General features: G+C 44.5%; 1 protein-coding gene across 1 annotated transcript in view; it reads right to left on the reverse strand.

The window, feature by feature from the left end:
- The window catches only part of SUN2 (Sad1 and UNC84 domain containing 2), a 48,288-nt gene extending 40,990 nt beyond the window's left edge, over window positions 1-7,298 (reverse strand). The window contains exon 1 of the mRNA XM_061639145.1: window positions 6,965-7,298. The gene's annotated coding sequence lies outside the window, so the exon portion shown is untranslated. The remainder of the gene's footprint in view (window positions 1-6,964) is intronic.
- Between the last annotated feature and the right edge of the window lie 15,788 nt (window positions 7,299-23,086).

The following is a 23,086-nucleotide window of genomic DNA, read 5'->3' on the forward strand; positions in this document are numbered from 1 at the left end:
GTGAGAGCAGGGGCACAGCATATAAATTCAGAAGAGCAAAATTACCACAGGCCAAACCACAAGTGCCAAAGACACTTGAAGAGAGACACTGCTTACAAGTGCCTGTACGCTAATGCTAGGAGCCTGTGAACCAAGATGGGAGAACTGGAGTGCTTGGTCTTAGAGGAGAGCATTGATATAGTGAGCATAACGGAGACCTGGTGGAATGGAGAAAACCAGTGGGATACGGTTATCCCTGGATATAAACTATATCGGAAGGACAGGGAAGGACGTATTGGTGGCGGAGTCGCTCTATACGTGAAAGAAGGCATTGAATCCAGCAAGCTCGAAACCCCAAAAGAGGCAGACTCCTCCACAGAATCGTTGTGGGTGGTGATACCGTGCCCCAGGAGGGACTTAATACTGGGAACGATCTATCGTCCCCCTGATCAAAATGCTCAGGGAGACCTTGAGATGAGATATGAAATTGAGGAAGCATCCAAACTAGGAAATGTGGTAGTAATGGGTGACTTCAACTACCCGGACATAGACTGGCTGCATATGTGTTCCAGTCATGACAAAGAAGCAAAGTTTCTAGATATTCTAAATGACTATTCCCTAGACCAGTTGGTCATGGAACCGACCAGAGGGACGGCAACCCTGGACTTAATCCTCAGTGGGGACCGGGACCTGGTGCGAGATGTAAGTGTTGTTGAACCGATTGGGAGCAGACCACAGTGCTATTAAATTAAACATACATGTAACTGGCCAATTGCCAAGAAAATCCAACACGGTCACATTTGACTTCAAAAGAGGAAACTTCACAAAAATGAGGGGATTGGTAAAAAGAAAGCTGAAAAACAAAGTCCAGAGGGTCACATCACTCGAAAATGCTTGGAAGTTGTTTAAAAACACTATATTAGAAGCTCAACTGGAGTGCATACCGCAGATCAGAAAAGGTACCGCCAGGGCCAAGAAGATGCCAGCATGGTTAACGAGCAAAGTCAAGGAAGCTCTTAGAGGCAAAAAGTCTTCCTTCAGAAAATGGAAGTCTTGTCCGAATGAAGAAAATAAAAAAGAACACAAACTCTGGCAAAAGAAATGCAAGAAGACAATAAGGGATGCTAAAAAAGAATTTGAGGAGCACATTGCTAAGAACATAAAAACCAACAACAAAAAATTCTATAAATACATTCAAAGCAGGAGGCCATCTAGGGAGGCGATTGAACCCTTGGATGATAAGGGAGTCAAAGGTGTACTAAAGAACGATAAGGAGATTGCAGAGAAGCTAAATGAATTCTTTGCATCTGTCTTCACAGTGGAAGATATAGGGCAGATCCCTGAACTTGAACTAACATTTGCAGGAAGGGATTCTGAGGAACTGAGACAAATAGTGGTAACGAGAGAGGACGTTCTAGGCTTAATGGACAATATAAAAACTGACAAATCACCGGGCCCGGATGGCATCCACCCGAGAGTTCTCAAAGAACTCAAAGGTGAAATTGCTGATCTGCTAACTAAAATATGTAACTTGTCCCTCGGGTCCTCCTCCGTGCCTGAGGACTGGAAAGTGGCAAATGTAACGCCAATATTCAAAAAGGGATCCAGAGGGGATCCCGGAAATTACAGGCCAGTTAGCTTAACTTCTGTCCCTGGAAAACTGGTAGAAAGTATTATTAAAGCTAGATTAACCAAGCACATAGAAGAACAAGCCTTGCTGAAGCAGAGCCAGCATGGCTTCTGCAACGGAAAGTCCTGTCTCAGTAACCTATTAGAATTCTTTGAGAGTGTCAACAAGCATATAGATAGAGGTGATCCAGTGGACATAGTGTACTTAGACTTTCAAAAAGCGTTTGACAAGGTACCTCACCAAAGACTTCTGAGGAAGCTTAGCAGTCATGGAATAAGAGGAGAGGTCCTCTTGTGGATAAGGAATTGGTTAAGAAGCAGAAAGCAGAGAGTAGGAATAAACGGACAGTTCTCCCAATGGAGGGCTGTAGAAAGTGGAGTCCCTCAAGGATCGGTATTGGGACCTGTACTTTTCAACTTGTTCATTAATGACCTAGAATTAGGAGTGAGCAGTGAAATGGCCAAGTTTGCTGACGACACTAAATTGCTCAGGGTTGTTAAAACAAAAAGGGATTGTGAAGAGCTCCAAAAAGATCTCTCCAAACTGAGTGAATGGGCGGAAAAATGGCAAATGCAATTCAATATAAACAAGTGTAAAATTATGCATATTGGAGCAAAAAATCTTAATTTCACATATACGCTCATGGGATCTGAACTGGCGGTGACCGACCAGGAGAGAGACCTCGGGGTTGTAGTGGACAGCACGATGAAAATGTCGACCCAGTGTGCGGCAGCTGTGAAAAAGGCAAATTCCATGCTAGCGATAATTAGGAAAGGTATTGAAAATAAAACAGCCGATATCATAATGCCGTTGTATAAATCTATGGTGCGGCCGCATTTGGAATACTGTGTACAGTTCTGGTCACCTCATCTCAAAAAGGATATTATAGAGTTGGAAAAGGTTCAGAAGAGGGCAACCAGAATGATCAAGGGGATGGAGCGACTCCCTTACGAGGAAAGGTTGCAGCATTTGGGGCTTTTTAGTTTAGAGAAAAGGCAGGTCAGAGGAGACATGATAGAAGTGTATAAAATTATGCATGGCATTGAGAAAGTGGATAGAGAAAAGTTCTTCTCCCTCTCTCATAATACTAGAACTCGTGGACATTCAAAGAAGCTGAATGTTGGAAGATTCAGGACAGACAAAAGGAAGTACTTCTTTACTCAGCGCATAGTTAAACTATGGAATTTGCTCCCACAAGATGCAGTAATGGCCACCAGCTTGGACGGCTTTAAAAGAAGATTAGACAAATTCATGGAGGACAGGGCTATCAATGGCTACTAGCTGTGATGGCTGTGCTGTGCCACCCTAGTCAGAGGCAGCATGCTTCTGAAAACCAGTTGCCGGAAGCCTCAGGAGGGGAGAGTGTTCTTGCACTTGGGTCCTGCTTGCGGGCTTCCCCCAGGTACCTGGTTGGCCACTGTGAGAACAGGATGCTGGACTAGATGGGCCACTGGCCTGATCCAGCAAGCTCTTCTTAAATTCAGGTTATGCAATTAAAGTCAATTGGGAGGTCTTGCACTAAACCCCATTTCATCCCAAACGAAAGTGACAGGGAAATGCACTGGAAAGTCTGGTATAACAATTGCTTTGAAGCAATGTTAGCTAACTTTCCAACAAACAAATCCGAATGAATGCCCATTAAACAGCCATCATTGCTCTCACTGCAAACAAATCAGGATGAATGCTCAACAAATAGGTCATCTGGAAGCACCCAATAAGAGGATAATTGATACAGGTCTATTCTACTTGAAACAAACAGATGAATTAGAGGCATTTCTCCTTGTTCAGTAGGAGGCACTGTGGCCTGATAGCTCCAGCTCTAGCTACGGACAAGCACCATTTCCAGCCTTTATCTGGCTGCCCTCAGCACGTGAGTGAGCTCAACTTTCTTACCAGCAGACGCATGAATCACATGCTCCTTTGAGAGCATCAGGAGCCAAATGTGCATAGAACTTGGCAGAGAACTGCAGAGCTCTTGGCCAAGCCAGGAACACATGACCCAGGCCAGCCAAAACGAGGGCCAGCTTGGACTTACGTCAGGCTCATGGAGGTGCCCATCCAGCAGCAGCTGTTTTTATACACCACCAGGCAACGGCCCTGCAGATTTGCCTGCCAAGATGCAAAACAGCCCAAGAACAGCAGAAACCTAGCCTGACCGTGCCCAAAAATCCACCCCTTATACGGTTATAAAGTCTGCCTCACCACAGTCACAGCAAGCAAACCAAGTCACAAGGCTGTTCACAGGCAACAGCTTATGAAACTTCATGCCACTATTAAAAAAAAAGTTGTCTCAATCATGTTATGCCAGCCTGCATATCTCCTTCTACAACACAGCTACCAGGAGCAGCTGGTGACTCCATGTCAGTGGGGCAGTAGAATCTGCTCTGGGTTTTAGCCCAAACTTTCAAGCAGCTGTCTCCTGGGAAATGTCACCTTCAGGTCACATGGCAAAACTAGCAGTTTCTATGCTTGGCTGCAGAAGATCCCTTCCCCTTTCTCCAGTTTCTGGTTAAAGAAGTAAATAAACCCCATCCTTCCACAGAAGCACGGTGCTCAGGCTCTACCAGTACCTGCCTAGAGCTATACTGAAAACAAGGCTTATTAGGTGCCACACATCCCTTTCCCTATTTTGCATCAGCCCCCAAGAGATCCCCCCCCCAGCATCCAGGAAGCAGAGGAATTAAATCCCCAGGAGTAAAAGAAAAGCACAAAGGCATCTGTTCTAGGCTATGAGGAAACAGCAGTCATCCCTGGGGTAACTCAGTAAAAATCGTGTATACTCACTCCAGGGATCAGTTCTGGCCTCCTGAAAGGGGGGGGGAGGAAGCAACAGCAGGCATGACTAAAAGGGGCCTCTGTCAAGTTACTTCCTGTGCAGTTTCCAAACTGCATCACCTTACTCTTTTCTTTTTTTTACCAAGTTTTTACCCCCAGTAAGGAGAACGATGGAAAACTCTGTGAAACAGAGAGCTTTATGGGACTCGGTTCAAATTTTTCTAAGGGCAAAAACCCAGGGCAAGTCCTGAAACTTGCTTCTAATATCAAGGCTGACTTTCCAGACTTAGAACATGTGCAGAAGACACAGAGCAAAGCATAATGGCAAAGAAAGGACGTAGTATGATGGCTAAAGGACCGTGCTGTCATGCATCAGGTGGGCCCCCATTTCAATCTTCTTGACTCTGCCACGTACTCACAAGTTTACCTTGAGTAAGCCTCTTTCTCCTTCAGCCTCAGCCCCCCATCTATAATATGGGGATAATACTGCCTTGCCTTACAGGGTTGTTGCAAGGATTACAGCAGGATAATGTACATGCAGCACTATGGACATGCAATACCAGAGGTGGGGAAACTGTAGCCCTCCAGATGTTGCTGGACTACAACTCCCAACATCCCTGATCAGTGGCCACACTAGCTGGTTTTGATTTGATTTGATTATTATTACATTTATATCCCACCTTTCCTCCATGGAGCTCAAGGTGGCACACATGGTTCTCTCCTTCTCCATTTGATGCACCCAATAACCCTGTGAGGTAGGATAGGTTGAGAGATAGTGACTGGTGGCGATGGTCAAGGACACCCATTGAGCTACACAGCTGAGTCCGTATTTGAACTCTGGCCCCTCAGCTCCAAGTCTGACAGATCACTACACCACACTTGCTGTTTTGATGGGCGTTGGAGTCCAACAACTACTGAAGACCACCAAGTTCCTTATCCCTGTGTTAGGATGTGGGACAAGGACCGAAGGAGAGCGGAATGAAGAGAGAACTGTGTTCCAATCCTCACCATGAAGCTCAACGGGTGACCTTGGGGCAATCACTTCCACTTTTCCAGTCTAATCTGCCACAAGAGGGGTGCCATGCAAGGATAAAACAGTACCCTAAGTGATGTAGGCTGCCCTAGCTTCTTGGACGAAGAGAGGTGTAACAGTTTACAAATGTAACAGAAATAGTCTGAAAATGTCAAGTGCTGTTCTTGTGCTCGCCAACAAGCAGCATTATAATGGCAAATTTAGAAAGTGCAGGGTCCCTTCCTGAGAATCACAGCTATGCCCCCTCACAGCCATGACCTCTTCTAAGATTATAGAATAATCTGGCCAGGCTTGAATACTGCTTTCTGTTTCTCTGTTACTGTCATCATTTGGCTGTCCTTTCTCACTATCAGAGGTATTGCTTGAAATACTGAGTTCAGTGTTCAAGCGTTTATGTCCTGCTGTTCCCAAACTGCTTGATGATGTAGGTGGGATGCTATCAACAGGATTCACTGTCTCTTCTTCCACAATTACATAATTCTCAATTTCCACAACTTGGCTTTTTGAAATAGGAACTCCACTCTAAATTAGCTCCAATCAGCAGGAAATGACAAGGTAGCAAGTTAGAAGACTCTTTTCAGTGGCTAAAACACACCCCTTTTGTGCTGATTGGCTCATAGGATGCTGGAGATGGAGGGATCCTGCTGGGACTTGCCTCCAAAAAAGTAAGGGATCTAAGACCCCCATGAGATCCTGGATGACTATGTCCCTGCTAATGAGCCACCACTGCCATCTCCACACACCTGGGATCAAGGGCTGGGGTTTCAGGCAGGTTTGAGCCCCCCCCTTAAAATTAGCAGCTAGCAACAACTGCCCATTTAAGTTTCTCAGTGCAGTTCTAACAAACCATCTCTATTTCAAGAAAACAAACCATCTCTATTTCAAGAAAACAATGAGAAAGAGGGAGGAGAAAGGAATAAAGGAGGCGGAGAAAGAGAAGGGAGAAAAAGAAGAAAAAACCCTGGGAAGTAAAAACGTTTTAGGTTCGTAGCAGCTGATGGCCATGCCCGTTATGAGGGCGTCATCAGGAAGTCCCACCCCGCGTCATATTTTTCTACCCGGTTCACGTTGTTCTCTCGAACACTGTCTGGCAGCAATCCTCGTGCAGAGCAGACTGACTTTTTAAGGCGTCCCGCTGTACTCAATGAGAGTTTACATCCAAGCAGACACGCACAGGAGACCTGGCCGCGCCTGGTCTCTTTCCCCCTCCCCCCCTCTCTGCTGCAAAGAAAAAGTCCTTGCAATCTGCCGCCGTTTGCCTTTTCGAGAATAACAACAAAAGCAGCACGGTCCAGGTTGGGCATGAGTGGTCCTTGCAGGGATGAGGGGAGGGGGATAAATGGAGGGATAAACAGCCAAACCATTCAGAGCCTCTTTCAAAAAGAAAGCCAGGAACTTCATTAAGAGAAGAAGACGCGCTTTGTTCCGGCAAGAGAAAGAAAGGCTGGCGAATCGGGGCGGATAAGCGGGAAAGGGTCGGGTGGGTTGGGGGCAACACAAGGGGAGACTGGCCCGCAGGATGAGGGGGAAAAGGGAAAATACATCACCTTTTCCTTCTGCGATCTCCTCTTGTCCTCTCTGTCCAAGCCTTCTTGGTTTCTCTAACGCGCACAAACTTATTCTATGGCGCGTCCAAGATGCGAACAAGAAGGGTGGAAAAAATCCCAAAAGCTCTTTTCCTTCCAGAATACGAGAAAGATCAGCTTGATGGAAGCTTTCAATTAATCAAGTTAATCCTCAAGAGCTGCTGCTGCGGGCGACCCCGCCTGCCCTAACCCTTAAAAAGAAACCACACGGTAACAATATGGCCTTGGCTTTTGTGTGTGTGTATGCGTGCGTCTGTCAAATCCCACAAACAGTAGCTTATTGGCAAAGCCGCACCTGACCCGGACTGTCAATCTCTCCCGACTGCCTGTGCTCATTGGTTGGTTTGAACAAAAATCACGCTTGGTCCCACCTCCTCGCCAGTCCTTTTTCTGGATTCAGCTACCCAGTTGCGTAAGAGGTGATCGGCACCGCCGATGGCGGGTTAAGCTGCGGCAAGTCTTTAGCTCCTCCCCTCACCCGCCTTGAGTTTGATATATAATAGGAAGGCGGTTGCTCAGGCTGCTGGAGGGAAAGCGGGGTAGGGAATGGAGAATGGTATACGGTTGTAGCTGGCAGAAAACAATAACTAAAATGTTGCTCAAAGCGGATGTGGGGGAATCGTGTAAAAAGTCGAGCAACAGGATGTGCCACAATACATTGTGTTATTTTAATGCAATTTACAGGTATAGGCCTCCTTACAACTGAAGTTTTGTGGCGATTTACAGGGATTAATAACGTAAAATAGAGTTTATATACCTCTTTCTCTCTCCCCCCCCCCATGTTTTGTTATCTTTGAAAAATAGTTCTGGAGAATTCAAAAACTTTTGCACTATTTTTTAAAAAATGTTGATTCTAAATACAAGAATTGGCCTAACGTGGATTTTGGAATGAATACAGTATCATTAGCAAATCATTAAATCACGTGAAAACAAGGCATAGGGGAAAAAAGATTAGTTAGGGTGCAGTTCAATACACACTTAGCTGGGAGTAAGTCCCATGGAGCTTACTTCTAAGTAGACATTGGATTGCACCCTTAGTCTTTCAGTGCTACAAGGCTGTTTGCTGTTATTAACATGGATGGAATTTGCCAGTGTAAATAAGGGTGAGTAAATTACAGTGCAATCCTATGCATGTACTAGGGTTGCCAGGTCAGAAGCATCCCAAAACCTGAGATGTCATGGGGTGGGCCCTAGTGACATCATAAAGCATGATACATTAAGTATCAACCACAGTTGCTTGGAGCATACCATTCAAACAAAAAAAAATGCCTTTCCTGTCCAAAACACCTTCTCTCGACTTCTGTGCAAGAACCCAGTAAATTATTTGCAAACTTCAAGAGATGGACACCTAGGGATATTAGGGGTGTGTGGAGAGAGAGAGAGAGAGGTTCTCTCAAGGACAGATCTGTCCTGTTTACTTGCCGCCCTGGGCTCTGCTGGGAGGAAGGGCGGGATATAATAATAATAATAAATGAACATTAACACTAGCTCCACCAAATAATATAAATTAATGAATTATTTAAATCTCTCATTGCATCTTAGAGGAATACAGGAGCATGAAATATGGTCTATCCAGATAATAAATCCAATCTCTTGCACAAATACCTAGAAGTTCAAATTTGATGAAGATCAAAGTACTGCAGGAATTATTTTAGGTAACTGATAATCCTTAGGAGAAGTAGTTCTTCCACTATACACACCACCTTGTACATTCCCATTACCCTCTGGTTAAGCCAATAACATTTTTCTAAATCCTGTGATGTTAAAATCTAAAGCTCTCCTATAAAATTTTATAAATGATATATTATAGATTAATTACACAACTTCTGAAATATATTTTCCTTATGCTGGAAGCACTAGTTAGTCTCATTTAAAAAACCCTCCACTTTTTACATTTTCTTGGTTTATTCGCTCTCCCACACATGCTTCTTATTTTAAAATGTGTTGTCCTGGAGTGCTCCAAGCACTAGAGGCCTAAACCCAAGTTTGGAACACATCTCTTCTAATCTAGCACCGGAAAGCACACCAGAGTCTACAAACCTATAATAATTATGGATATGCCATGCATTAGTTAGTGCATGGTGTGTGCACATCACCAGCGGCATCTTAAGGCAAAAGGAGGGGCCATGTACCTGAGCCTCAGTGTATGAGGTGCAGTCAATGAAGGGAGGGCATAGGGAGCTGCCTGCCACCAAGTCAAACCATTGGGTACATCTATCTCTGTACTGCCTACACTGACTGGCAGCAGCTCTCCTGCATTTCAGACAGGGAGTCTTCCCAAGCCCCACCTGGAGATGAACCTCGGACCTTCTGCATGCGAAGCAGGTGCTCTGCCCACTCAGCCACAGTCCTTCCCCAGGGAGTGTGGGGAGTTCCGGAGGGGGGAGAGGATGCCAGGGGTGGCTCAAGGCATGTTTGAGGGAGAAGGGAAACTGGGGGAAGGGGGGCTCTTTTGGCAGGAGTCCAAACTGAAGTCAACCTGCAAGAAGGTGTGGCATGAGGGGGTGTCCACCTGCATTGACCCAAGTGTGCGAGGAGGGTTTGGTTCAGTTTTGTTTTTTGGGACGGGGGCGGCAGGAGACTATTAGAGGGTGGTTAATCCAGGCAGCGCCCTATCAGTCCTGGAGGATGATGGGTTAAGAACCTAAGAAGAGCCCTGCAGTGCTGGATCAGGCCAACATGGGCTCATCCAGTCCAGCACATCCTCTTCTGACAGTGGCTGACCAGCTGCGGGGCCCCTGCGCTCCCCTTCCGCAATCCGCGGCAGGATAGCAGGGCAGAAGCTTCAGAGCCACCCACCATTCTTCCACTTCACCTACCTTTCTGTTTGCTGTTTTTTGCAGCATGCGCAGGTTTGCCATCAATTAAGATGGCGGCCGAGGTTTCCCTAAGGGGTTGAAGCCTCTGCCTCCATCTTGACTGATGGCAGCAATACGAGCGTGTAGCACACACTCATGCCATCAACCAAGATGGCAGCAGAGGCTTCAGCCCCTTAGGGAAACCTCAGCCGCCATCTTGATTGATGGCAAACCTGCGCGTGCTGCAAAAAACAGCAAACAGAAAGGTAAGTAGAGTGGGGGAATGGTGGGGGGTTGGGATCTCCTGCCCTGCAGCCAGCCTTGCTGGGTGGCCATGCCACACCATGCCAAAAAACGGAGATCCAGGGACAGGGTGTGTGGTCTGGCCGGGGAGCCAGAAAACACCCCCGAAGCTGGAGACTCCGGCCGAAAACCGGAGATCTGGTAACTCTAATGTATACCCACACCTAAGTCTCACTGTGTTTAATGGGCTTTTCTCCTAGGTAAATATGCATAGAATTGCAGTCTTCGATGCTACAGATAAATGGAGTACACTGCTGTTTTCACTTGCTCTGCAAGTGCCGCATTCTCCCAAATGAAGCGTAGAGTGTTCGAGGATCGGGATATTCGCAGGGAGACCAAAATGCTTATTTACAAAGCCATTGTACTACCAACCTTACTGTATGCCTGTGAAACATGGACCATCTATAAACACTACTCCCAACTTCTTGAAAGATTCCACCAATGCTGCCTCCGGAAAATTCTGCAAATTACTTGGGAAGATAGGCGGACTAATGTTAGCGTGTTGGAAGAAGCAAAGACAACCAGTGAAACAATGATCCTCCAACATCAACTTCACTGGCCCGGCCATGTTGTTCGAATGCCTGATCACTGCCTTCCAAAGCAGCTACTTTACTCCCAACTTAAGGATGGAAAACGGAGTATCAGTGGACAGCAAAAAGGGTTTAAAGATGTTCTCAAAGCTAATCTACAAAAATGTAACATAAGCATCGAGAACTGGGAAGCCTTGGCCCATGAGCGTCCCAATTGGAGGTCTGCCATTATCAAAGGTGCTGTGGACTTTGAAGAAGCACGAGTACAGGGCAAAAGGGACAAACGAGCTAAGCGGAAGGCACGTTAAGCAAATCCTCATCATGACCATCTTCCATCTGGAAACCTATGTCCTCACTGTGGGAGGCTGCGTGGATCCAGAATTGGCCTCCACAGTCACCTATGGACCCACCATTAAAGACCTTATCTTGGAAGACAATCTTACTTGGCCACGAGTGATCGCCAATGAATGAATGACAACTAGATGAATGTAACTTCTTTGTATCATGCCCCATGTTTGTAAGTCTGTCTGTGGCACCTTTTATCCTGAAGTATGCCTTTGTGTGGCTGGTTTTAGCCTGCAGAGGGAGGAGAAGAAAATTAAGTATAACCAATAATCAGTGACCTACAATCCTTTGAGAGCCTAGTTGTGGATTCCCTATGGCAGCCCATCTTAGAGAAATCCCCCAAGTACCTAGTATTGCTGACTTCTAGGAATAATAAAGGAAAGTTATCTCTGTTTTGCATACTGTTGTGATATCTTTGATGACTATACCAATCCCATCCCTCTTCTCACACCTGTCTGCATGACTTCTTTCCCAAGGAAAACATTAACAGCAGCATGGATATTCCTTGTGCATCATTAACGGGGTCCTCCAGGGGACTTCATTACTGAGCATTCATCCTGGTTTGCTTGCTAAAAGCTTATGTGGAGGTTAGATTATACCCAGTGCTTACTGAGCATTTGTTCTGATTTGTTTGTGGGGCAGTTATGCAACAATGAGCATTCATTCTTTTGCTTGTAGGATATTTGCAGTATATGTCTTCTCTTTAAGCATTCATTCTTGCCACACTGTTCAGCACATTTCATTGTAACTTGCCTAACCACAAAAAGCCCTTTAAAAAGTGTTTCGTTGCACAAGGACAACAGAGCACTTTAATCCATTTTAATTACACAAACCTATGTTTCTGCTGTGTGCTTCAATCCCTCTTGCAAAATAAGACAACCTGGACACCCCCCCATATCTGTTCTCATAGGAGCATTGCAAACAACTGTTATGTGCTGGCAAAAGAGGGAAGTGGGTGAGAAAGAACATTGGGTTGTATTCAATTAAGTGCTACTCAGAGTAGACCCATTGAAATTAATGAACCTAAGTTAGCCATGTCCATTAACTTCAATGGGTCTACTCTGAGTAGGACTTAGCTGACTATCACCTATTGTGTTCAGAAAATAAGGCCTTCCCCAAACTTAAAATCTTTTAGATGCTGCACAAAGATTTAAAAATTGACACAGGCACTGCCTTTAGGTTTACAATCTAAAACATGGGGGGGGGGTATGGAGAGTCTCCTGGGTGTCAAGGGCCAGCTAAAGATTACCCCCACAGTGAGTGGCTCAGGGTTACGTGCCCTGCCACCTGCGCAGCTGTGGGCAAGCTGCATAGTCCCAAGGAGCCCAGTTGTCCCCCAGCTGGCAGTTACGGACAAGGAAGGGGCTGATTTGTGCAGCTGTGGCAAGCTGAGCAGGCCCTAGCCAACTGGGGAGGACTAGCCTCAGAGGGAGGCAATGGTAGACCCCCTCTGAATACCGCTTACCATGAAATCTCTATTCATAGGGTAGCCATAAGTCGGGATCAACTTGAAGGTAGTCCATGGAGAGGGAAGAGAAAAACAAGGAAATCCAGGAACCAAAAACTTTCCAGTTGCATTTCCAAGACTTAGAGGTTTTTCACAATCAAGGTGTAGATACATTTTGTTAAATAAATACATAGTGACCAAGTAGAATGGCCACTAAGAAACAGTTCCAGGAGGAGAGGCACCAAAAGGCCTTTGGCCAGCTTGGTAGATGGTTTGTCCTGCCTCACCTCTTCTTCAGCTGCAGCCAGGTGGAAATATGCATGTATTTATAACAACTTCAGTTTTCTCTTCTGTCAGGGCAGGGCGAGATGGAAGGGTGGAGCCAGGGAGTGTAAGTTACTTTGTGTTCTCTGCATATGTGAAGCCGCTCCTACAAATACCTGCTCAACCAAAAGGGCCTGTTTGTGTGCTAAGGAATTTGGGGAGAATTCTCTGAAGTAGATGATTGTGGGTAAAGGGGAGGAGACTGTACCAAACCCAAACTTTTCTCTGAGTTTTCTCAGGTCACCTTTTCCAGCCAGCACTGAGGTACTTCTACAACACAGGAAACAATATATAGTAACAGAATCCCCCTGGATGGATTCAATGACCAAGGTATCCTTCGAAGGAACAATAGCCTCTTTAGCTGGATCGACTGTGCTTCTTGTATGCTGCCTGAATTTACTGTGATTTTTACTGTATTAATGTGTTGTTAGGTTTATATTGGTAATTGACATTGTACTTTAGTATTATTGTTTCTGAGCTATCCTGTTAGCTCCTTTCAGTATGTCAGTAGAAGAGTGGGATAAAATAAACACATATTTAATGACTTGTATCCTTTGCATGTTCATACTTGCCTTGAAAAGTAGTGGATTCCTTTTCATTAGAGGTTTTTAAGCAACGGGTGGATGGCCACCTATCAGAGGTGCTATAGCAGCGGAGTTCCTGCATTGGCGGTTAGGGTGGAAGGGTTAGACTGCATCACTGTTCCTCAACCTTGGGTCCCCAGATGTTCATAGAATCATAGAATAGTAGAGTTGGAAGGGGCCTACAAGGCCATCGAGTCCAGCCCCCATTGGGGTTGGACTACAACTCCAATCATCATTGGCCAATGACTAAGCTGGCTCGGGTTGATGGGAGTTGTAGCCTGACAACATCTAAGGACACATGGTTGAAGAACAGTAGACTAGATGACCTTTGAGTTCCCTTCCAACTCTGGCAGCTAATAACTCTTCAGGTCTTTCCCCAAAGTGCACTTACTTTGAACCCAGTGCTGTCTCTGGCCCTTTCCTGTCTGTTGCAGCAGATAGCCCACAGCTCTAAAGCCAGGAGTTCAACAGAGTTCAACAGAGACGCTAAACAAGTCTTAGTAGCAGTGCTACCTCCCTACTGCATATATCAATGGCGCATATAAAATGCACTGTTTAACCCTTTCTATCCACACAGAAAGCAGAACAACGAGAGTCAGAAAGCGTGAGTCAAAATATAAGTGCATCAAGAAACCCGAAGTCCAATTTATGGATGTCTGCTTGTGTGAGGAGGCACATATCTGACCTTGAAAGAAGACTTTGGAGATGCCAGAGGAAGACCCTTGATTCCAGCACTCCTTCCTTAGCCCTTGCAGCTGAACTTTCATTTGCAATTTTCTCATTAAGCCCCCTTTTGTTTTAAGGGGTGAGATGGGGACAGAGTTCATTGATTAAATTGCTGCTATCTACAGCATTGTTCGAAAGAAGGCAAAAAAAAAAAGTCATAGAAAAATCCAGAAACATAACACTATTGTTTTACAATAGCATAAACAATGTAGAGTCTATAAAGGCCAAAACATGTATTATGGCTTAAGCCCCATTTGTCAAAGCCTCCTTCAGCAAATGCATGAAGCAGACAGTGAAGGTGTTGGAAAAACACACATCCACATGATGGGCGGTGGTGGTGGGTGAGTAAGGAGAGAACATCTCTTATAAGGTGAAATTTTAAAAAAGGAACATGCCAGAGCTGCAGAACAGGATGCGGTCAGTTGTAGTCAGCAAAATCAAATTGTTGGGAATCAACAAATTCATGGATAATCATAGGTCCTGGTACAACTAGGTTGCAGTCATATACATATGCTTACCTGAGATTAAGTCCCACTGAACTCAGTGGGACTTGCTCCTGAGTAGATATGTATTTACTCGGCATTACACTGCAAACTTTGTGAAGTGGTGCCTGCATCACCACATGTGAGACAAATATTAGTCTTTGTTATAAACTAAATATTAGTCCGTTCCTGGAAGTAGCTGACTTGGCCACGGTGACACATGCATTGGTGACATCGAGGCTTGATTACTGTAACGCACTCTACATGGAGCTGCCTTTGAAAACGATTTGGAAACTACAGTTGGTACAAAATGCAGCAGCCAGAATGTTAACTGGAGCACGGTGCAGGGAGCATGTCGCCCCTGTGTTTTATTGACTCCACTGGCTCCCAATTCGTTTCCGAGCCCAATTCAAAGTGCTGGGTTTGACCTTTAAAGCCCTAAATGGCCTTAGACCAGTGTACTTAAGGGACCGCTTACGTCCATATGTTTCTACCCTGGATTTAAGATCATCTACCTCTCGTCTCCTCTGAGTGCCTGGAATGAAAGAAATTCGATTGACAGGCACGCGGGAGAGAGCCTTTTCAATTGTGGCTCCCAGACTTTGGAATTCCCTGCCCCAAGAAGCCTGCTTTCCTCCCTCCCTGATGGTCTTCCAGAAACTTGTAAAAACTATTTTGTTCTGGAGAGCCTTTGGTTGGGACTGACGGGTCAGCCTGACACTATTTTAAGTTTTTTATCTTTTATTTTTATCTTTTAAGTTCTTTTATTCTTACTTTCTTATATGTGTATGCACATATATACATGTATATATGTTTGTATGTGTATGCATAATGCATTTTATGTATTTTATTTATGCATTTTGAGAGCCAGTGTGGCGTAGTGGTTAAAGTGTTGGACTTCGACCTGGGAGACCAGGGTTCGAATCCCCACATAGCCATGAAGCTCACTGGGTGACCTTGGGCCAGTCATTGCCTCTCAGCCTCATGAAATCCCTATTCATAGGGTCGCCATAAGTCGGAATTGACTTGAAAGCAGTACATTTACATTTTATGCATTTTAATTTACTGTAATGTTTTGTGTTTTTATTGTGTATTTTATTATATATGTGTGCAATTTTATTGTAGCCGCCCTGAGTGTCCTATTGTAGGGTAGAAAGGTGGGATAGAAATATTTTAAATAAATAAATAAATAAATAATGGTTTGAATGCATTCAATCCCATGCCTTCCTTCATTCTAGCCCAGGTATGGGGAACCTTTGGCCCTCCAGATGTGGCTGAACTACAACTCCTGTCATCCTTAGCCAACTGCCACGCTTGCTAGGGCTGATGGGAGTTCTAGTTCAGCCACATCTAGAGAGCCAAAGGTTCCCCACAATTGTTCTAGCCAAAAGATACCCTGCCAAATCTGTCAGTGAACTCTCACCCAGCATCTTCACACTTTTATCTGCTTTGTCAAGCAATATCATTTGCTTAAGGATTCTGACCTTGAAGCTCAAACGCAAAAGGTCCTAGCAGACTGGAATGTTCATATCCCCCACCCTGGTTCTTTGTACTGGTAATTTTTATGTCCAGCTTGTCTCCATTCATTGTCTTACATAGACAGCTATGCTGGCTGGAGCTAATGGGAACTGTAGTCCGAAACATCTGGAAGACACCAAGGTGGGGAAGGCTGGCCTAGCCTTTATGCTGTTTAATCGCACAACAATACTTATTCCCTTGTACCAGTTGTGAGAAGTGAGACTGAGGCATAGTGACTAGTCCAGGGTCACACAGCAAGTCTATGGCAAATACATTGCATAAAGCAGGAATGAGGAACGGGTTGCCCTGCAGACAGTGGATTGCAACTCTCATCACCTTTGATCATTGGCCATGCCGGCTGGGGCTGATGGGAGTTGGTGTCCAACAACATCTGGAGGGCCACAGGCAATAATTCTGACAATAATTCTCAGCACAAATGCGATCTTCATCAAGTGTTTGAGACTGATGTATTAAATACCAGCCTATTCCTTGTACTGGTGTACCCGGATCAGTGCAGCCTCCATCATTTCTTCTTCCTGTTTAGAACCCAAAATTATAGCCATTAATCCTTGTTAAGCACTCCAGATTTATTTAGTTCTTTTAATCCTGCAGTGTAACAATTCTTTCCGTTTGTGGAAGGAGGAGAGAGGACATCTAAGCACCATAGCTTGGAAAAGTTACTTTTTAAAACTACAACTTCCATCAGCCCCAGCCAGCATGGCCACTGGATTGGGCTGATGGGAGTTGTAGTTCAAAAAAATAAATTTTCCAGGCTCTACTTAAGCACATGCTTGGGGTTAACACTCTAGGAATAAGAGACACAACACTTTCCTCCCCAGGTAGGCTTTTTGACATGAAATGCTAAAGATTAGGATCCTGCTCCCTCTAGTGGAATTAGGAGAGAATACATTGTGCTGAGCCATGAGATACTAAAATGATGCTGGTTCGTAAATAGGATTGTCATTCAAAATATCTGTACTACTGGGAAGAATGGAAAGGTAAAATGACTGAGAGAAATCATCACAGGATGGTTAGGTCTGCTCTGTTTTCTACAAATGGTCTCAGAATGGTGTTTGAAATGTATCCAACCTGCTCTTTTTCCTTTTAATTCTCCCCACCACCAAAAGCTTAGTGATCCTTTGTGCAAAATCTTTTAATCCTGAGCTAATGAACACAATGGAGTCCCATGTTGCAGGGGTGGGGGAGGGAGATGGTTATTACCACCAGTTTAGGATGGACATTGTTTTTAAAAGGTGCATATGCAGAAGGACAGAATACCTGCACACATGCTCAGTACAGAAGGCAGAGGAAAAATAATTGAGGGGAGGGACAGAAAAACATAGACCAGATACCTTCTATCAAGTTTGGCCCACTGCTGTGGGTGACAAGTAGTGGAATAGCAATCAATATTCATGACTGAGAAAATGAAAATGTGCAAAAGCTAAAATGTCAAATGTGCACAAAGAGAAATCTAATCCTTATGATCCATTTGCAGTATAAAGTCCCTGTTTGGAGTGCAATGGTAAATTCAGAAGTGCAGAGTCCCTTCATGATAGTCATGCCAGACCCCCTCCCAGCTAAGATTATATAATAAAATGAGCTTTCAGTCTCTCACTTTGTTCAGAGTACTTTTCCCTAGTGATGCATTGCAACAATCAATGCAGATCTCCATGTGTTGCCTTTCAGCTAGATCTACTATTTTCTGTGCATGTATGTGGGCAAATGTACTACAATGCTGTAAGGTAAGGAACTTCGCTTAGTTTCCCTTCTTTGTTGTCATACTAAGACTCAGAGAAACTGCATTTGGGCAGAACTTATGAGTTTTAAGAGGAAACCTAAGCATGGAAATTCCTGAGCCTAACCTCTGGTGTTGGCTGTACCACACACATATTCTCTCTCTCTCTCTCTCTCTCTCTCTCTGGCATGTTCACTTGCATTCCACCTTACCATGCACAACACATATATACAGAGCATCATTAAAAGCTGAAATACCATCACACATACAAACACTTTCTCTTCCACCCACCCTAATTTTTTTTCTCTTCCTCCTCCTATTGGCTTTGGGCTGGAACAAAACCACACAACTTTCCCATCTCCCCCCCCCCCCTTTGCTGCTGAGAATAAGATCCTTGTTAACAAACAAACTGGAGGCTGTGCAGGTGAGAGAGAGAGAGAGAGACCTTTTAATCTGTTAAAATGCACATCTTCTATACTCATTTCCTCACAGGTTAGACTGCCTATCCAATACATATCAGACCAGAAGGATCCATCCATCCGTCTGTCCGTCCGTCTGTCCATCCATCCATCCATCCATGTATGTATGTATGTCATGGTAAGGGCTAGGTATGTTAAGTATCATTGGGACAGGGAAGAGGTGGTCTGTGTGGGATTGTTCTGGGCTGTATTGATCCCTTTCAGTAAGGGTCATTCTGCAGTTCTCACGTCAGCAAAATGTGAAATTACAGCTTTATACTGAAACAGAGCAATGTTCCATCTAACCCAGGGATGGGGGACCTGTGGCTGTCCAGATGTTGGACTTCAGCACTCATCAGGGCCAGCCAGCATGGCCAGTGGTCAATGCTGATGGGTGTTGTAGTCGAACAATGTTGGGGGGGAGCAGAGATCTAATTCATTGTGGAATGTTTCTGGTTCCCTACTGGCTCACCGCATTTAGATTCTGGTAGGAAAGGATCAATGTAACACTAGGCTACCTGGAACTGGCTTGGAATCTATGACAGTTTTCTATTTCTGATAGACAATACCTTTACTAGGACCATCCAAAATGTCACAAATTTATGGCAAGCTTTCATGTTCTCCGGAACTCTTTATTTTAACACACAGGACTTTCCAAACTCACTGTATACTCTCCTGCTTTTTTCCCCCCTTCATGGAGTAGGGATCAAGTAGTTAGAGGCTTATGGTGACTAGGAGTAGGGTGGAAAGTTTATAATTCTGTTACCTTTCTCTGTCCTGAAGTCAGAGACAAACAACTCCATCCCTTTTTTCTCCAAAATATGGGGAAATGCAGTTCTAGTGGTTTCTCCGTGAAATCAGCTTGAAGCTGAAATCAAAGCTGCTTTATAGATTAGCTTGTTGCCTCTTGGGGATGTGTTCAATGAAAGCACTTTGCAATAGGTTGGGCAAAGACAGTGATTGGCCCTATCCTTTGCTGTGGGTAGTCCTAAGAGGTCTGAAATCAGCAGCAGGCAAGGGAGATATATCCAGCCATGGGCAAACACCTTTTAAACAAAAGCCAGAGAAAAGGGTCTGGCTGCTTTTGAAGCAGCTAGTGTGTCTGCAGCCTGAGTTAGAAGATTCAGGCAAGCATCATGGTGTCAGTTACTTATCGGCAAAATGGTACAAATACTGCCCTATTGGGCTCTTTGTGAAACCTGCTGATATAATGAGGTGCTTTAAGTGCATTAAACAGGAGAGGTGCTGTATAAATGCTAGTTATTATGTGGGCTTTGCATGTGTGAGAGAGGGGGTGGAGAGAAGGGTGTGCGTGTGTGTGTGTGTGTGTGTGTGTGAGAGAGAGAGAGAGAGAGAGAGAGCACCCAGGCCTCACCAACCACCGGGTGAGGCCAAAACATTTGACTGCCCTTGCTCTACCACAACACAAGGGAAAGGAAAAGACTTATTCAGGGACAAGAAAAGAACAGAGTGACAGTGTCATTCTACAGTTTCTAATCAGAAGTAAGTCACACAGTATTCAGTTAGGCTTACTCCCAGGAAAGTATGCATAGGATTGCATCCTCGGGCATAACACATACCCCCCCACACACAAACAGCATGCAATTTAAGGCACTGCATACCAGCTTAAACTGCCAAGGTTGAAGAGGAGTCCATAATGACCTGCCAAACTGACAGGTTCATAGTCCACACCTCAGGGAGATCTTGTTCTCTCAGAACAAAGCAAACCTCTCTATATTGCCACATAAACTGGATGAATTCCAGACACTGCAGCTCTTTAACTAATGTTCTTCATCTGTAAGAGCAATGTCCTAACCTAGGTAGGACTTGCTTTGTTCTGAGCCAATCCAGTCAAGCTTTGGTTACACTGCAAATTTTCTAGCAGAACATGTCTGAAGAAGAATGTAATGGCCATGGAACTTACATAAACATGTTTCATTAAAAACAAGATAGACCAACCAAGTATGCTGAAGCAGTGTCAGCCAAACACCCAAGCAGGCCTCATCCACAGTGGAGGCTGGTCCATTAGGGCAAGTGGGACACTGCCCCACCAATCTTAATCTGCCCTCACCCAACCCCTACCTGTCTGCCTTCTTAATTACAACTAGTCCAGAGGGTGGTGGCACTATCTGTCAGCTTCTTCTTCCTTAGTGTTGCAATTCTAGAACTCAGCAGGGAGGAGAAGGACAAAAGTAGAATTGGTTGGCTCTGCCTGTCCATTCGCCTAACTGGGAACATATCCGGTGACAGGGTGAGGGTCTGGGAAGCCACCCACCATTTAAAATTTCCCACAAAGTCCTAGAACACTTGGCATAGTGACAATCCAAGGCACTGTGGGAAATTAAAACAGCAGGTGGCTTCCCAGACATCATCACCCTCAAACCTGCAATCTGGTCTTTTAACCTTTGGGGTTAAGATGGAAGACTGAAGGCAGGACAGAGATGATGTAGCTAGGGTAATCAACCCAGGTGGACGTACCTGTCTCTAATTCTGCATATGTCTTCTCTTTTCATCACATTCATTCATCTCTATAGGATCCATAAAAACTGTTTAGAAAAACTCGTGAAAAGGAAGGCCAGGCATGCACACTGAGGGCCAATTGGTAAGCACAATGCAATCTTTTCAGAGAAAACAACAGTTCCATTTGAATAACCAACAGCAGACTGGCTCATTGTTACTCAGATTGTTGCCAAGGGTGCTTTCTCTCATTAGGGAGCTTCAATCTTTATTTGGAGAAAATAATGAGAGAGACAGCAGATAAATTGGCTAGGATCAGAACTTCAAAATCATAACATCAACACTCTGACATATGCAGCAGACAATATGGTCTTGGCTGTTCCTCCTCTAAGAACCTCCAAACTTTATTAAAATATTTTGTTGTTTATTAATGCATTCATTACATTTATATTCTGCGTTTCTTCCGTAGAACTGAAAGTGGTCTCATATAAGCACAGACCTGATCCAGATCTGAGGATATCCCTATACTTTTTACACCAAGGGCCACTTTACATATAACAAAATTCCTACACAGAAGGCCCATAAACAGGCAGCCACATGTTAGATAATCATATGCAACAACAAGCAAACATAGACTTTCTACTGAATGTTCATATCCTGGGAAGCCAAGCCTGGCTGAGAGTTCTCATTGTCTATATCCTGAGGGTACTCTCAGGGAAAAAGTCATGTGTGCAATTGTTACCCATGATGATAATCATAAATAGTATATGTAATTTCCATCTAGCTAGCTACTGTATGAAAAACAGAATGCTGAACAGCTGACTGGACTGTTTGGGGAGGGAATCATAGCTTGGTGCATGCAAAAGGTCCCAGGTCCAATTCTCTGGAACCTCCAGTTAAAAGGATTAGTAGCAGGTAATGGGAAAGACCTCTGCCTGAGATTCTGGAAAGCTGCTTCTAGTCAGAGCAGACAATACAGGCCTTGGTGGGCAAATAGTCTGACCTGGTATATGACAGCTTCCTATGAGGAATAGTTTTTGTAATGTTTCATGCCTATTCTTTCTATCATATTCTATTCTGACATCATTGTGAACCACAGAAAGGCAGCATACAAATAAACTGGTTATGTTGATTATGGGATTTATATGCTGATATTCCACTGGAAAAACTGTGATGATGATGAAGGTTTATGATGATAATGATGACTACAAGAACCTTGGCCTGGTGCAGCATGGCTCATCTTTTATTAGAGGGGAGACTGCCTTTGCTACTGGCTGCTAGGCACCCTTTGAATTTTGCATAGCCCATAGTATTAGAGATTAGGGAGCCTGGAGCAGAAAAGCAGCAATGGGCTTGCTCACAGCATCAGTATCTCAGGGCAGTCATGCCTGAACTCCCTCTAAGCCTCTGATTTATTGACACCTTGAATCAGGGATTGAAGTAAGTGGAAAGAGAGTTAGCAACACCTGGAGAGACCAAGAGGAACGAGTGTAATGTAGCCCCACTTTTTTTTCATTCCTTGATAAGACAACATTGTTAATTGCAGGGTTATTATCTCTAGTGGGCAGAGTCCACACTTCCATACAGAAGCCCAAGGAACTGCAAATGACCCAAAATAAAGAGCAAAAAGTGCATGAGATTCTTGATTGTATAGATTGCTCTGAGAAGTGGGGGGGGGGGAAGAGTGGAGGCATGTTCCTTTGCTATCGTCACAAAATAATTCTACAAAGCAGCAGGAATTAATCACTGCTGGGTTAATACTTTAAGGCAGTGGTTCTCAAACTTTTCTGGTTCGCGGTGCACTGTAACACAAAAATTTTCTGGCGCACTTCGTGTACAAAATTAAAAAAATATTAATATATTTTAAACTATGAATAAATAAAGAAATAGAAACCTATTACTTACCCTATACAAATGGGTTTCTTCTCATTTTTAAAATATACTTTCATAATATTTGAGGCACACCTAGCCATCTCTTAGGGCGCACCAGCGTGCCTGGGCACACCGTTTGAGAATCACTGCTTTAAGGAGTCACCAACATGGTGCCCTTCAGATGTTGTTGAACTCCATTTCCCATCAGTCCCAGTAAACAGTTGGGAGGTGATGGGAATTGCAATCCAACAATATCTGGAAGACACCATGTTGGCTAGCCCTTCTTTAACCACTAGCCTGTACTTCCTTTCAAACTACTTTGAAAATACCTCTTGTTATTTTAACACATTTCATGCTTGGTCCTGGGTATCTCCCTTCCCAACAGTCATGGGGTTGCTCCCTAACCAAGCAATGCCCACACATACAGCACATAATAACTAGTGACTTCCCTGCAGCAAGCCTTGAATGCAGGGGCAGCATTAAAGGGCTGTGGACCCAGCCCCT

The sequence above is a fragment of the Rhineura floridana genome, chromosome 8 (assembly GCF_030035675.1).
Source record: "Rhineura floridana isolate rRhiFlo1 chromosome 8, rRhiFlo1.hap2, whole genome shotgun sequence".
Classification (NCBI taxonomy): domain Eukaryota; kingdom Metazoa; phylum Chordata; class Lepidosauria; order Squamata; family Rhineuridae; genus Rhineura; species Rhineura floridana.